General features: G+C 33.8%; 1 non-coding gene across 1 annotated transcript; it reads right to left on the reverse strand.

Moving 5' to 3' along the window:
• Window positions 1-575: 575 nt before the first annotated feature.
• Window positions 576-651, reverse strand: Trnas-uga (transfer RNA serine (anticodon UGA)). The gene has a single exon. It is a non-coding gene; the product is annotated as a tRNA-Ser (tRNA).
• Between the last annotated feature and the right edge of the window lie 427 nt (window positions 652-1078).

Here is a 1078-nt window from a genome sequence, read left to right on the forward strand (position 1 = left end):
ATTACACGCTCTGTTAAGTGGAACTATTTTCATATAACTATTAGCATGAGGGTTAAACAATTGTTATTTTTAAACAGTACCGTTACATGACTGTTCATACAAAATCGCCAGTGCATAATTTGTGCTGTATGAACGTCTATAATCAGTACATCCTACCTAGGCTACATTGAAATAAGTAAAAAAAAATGACAAAAAAGAATTGTGAAATGGTTTGTAATATAACGCTATTGACCAACAGCAATTCATTAAGCGTATAATATAGAATAAGCGCAATTTAAGCCAAAGTTAAAACTTCATATTATGTCGACGAATATAATAAACAGTAATAATTATCATTATTAAGTTTTATTTCATAACTCTAAATCTTAAAGACAATCTGACTGAAGTACTTGATCTTCTAAACGAAGATCTGAGGATGACCCATTCACATTCATCTTTCTGTATATTTGGATTTCCGAAATTACTATTCTTATTTTCGCAAATCTATTTTTATTCGAACCAATCAGACGACTATTTTTCAATAAGCATTTGGCTGAACCATCAAAATAGCGGCGACTGTCAAAAGGTGAGAAAATAAGCAGTCAGTCCGGGGTTCGAACCCGGGACCCCTCGCTTTCAGGACGAGTGCCCTACCAACTGAGCTAACCTGCTGTTTGACACCTTACCTGATCAAGTCCGTACCGTGGTATATGATTTATCTCAAAACACGTCATAAGAATTGTAAATATGAAGAACCCAGGCTAAATATAGATTTTTTGACCTTCTATTCAAAATGTTGAAAGCAAGGCTCTGATCGGCTAGCGGAAGGGTAGTCAGAACGAGGCTATCAGTAGCATGTTTTCAGATCCTAAGCGTAGCGTAATTGGAGTACCTTAGTCAGATTGATCTTAACGACTAAATATTATGGGCAATTACTAAAAATACTTCACTTATCTCGTTACAGCCTCCGTACATCTATAACAGGAATTTTCATAATAACGAAGAGTTTCTTAACTTTTCTTGAAATGATATAAAAACAACACAAAATGGTAAAGAAATTATCTTGAATAGAAAAAAATGAATATTTTACTACTGAAAA

This window comes from Mercenaria mercenaria, chromosome 17 (assembly GCF_021730395.1).
Source record: "Mercenaria mercenaria strain notata chromosome 17, MADL_Memer_1, whole genome shotgun sequence".
Lineage (NCBI taxonomy): Eukaryota > Metazoa > Mollusca > Bivalvia > Venerida > Veneridae > Mercenaria > Mercenaria mercenaria.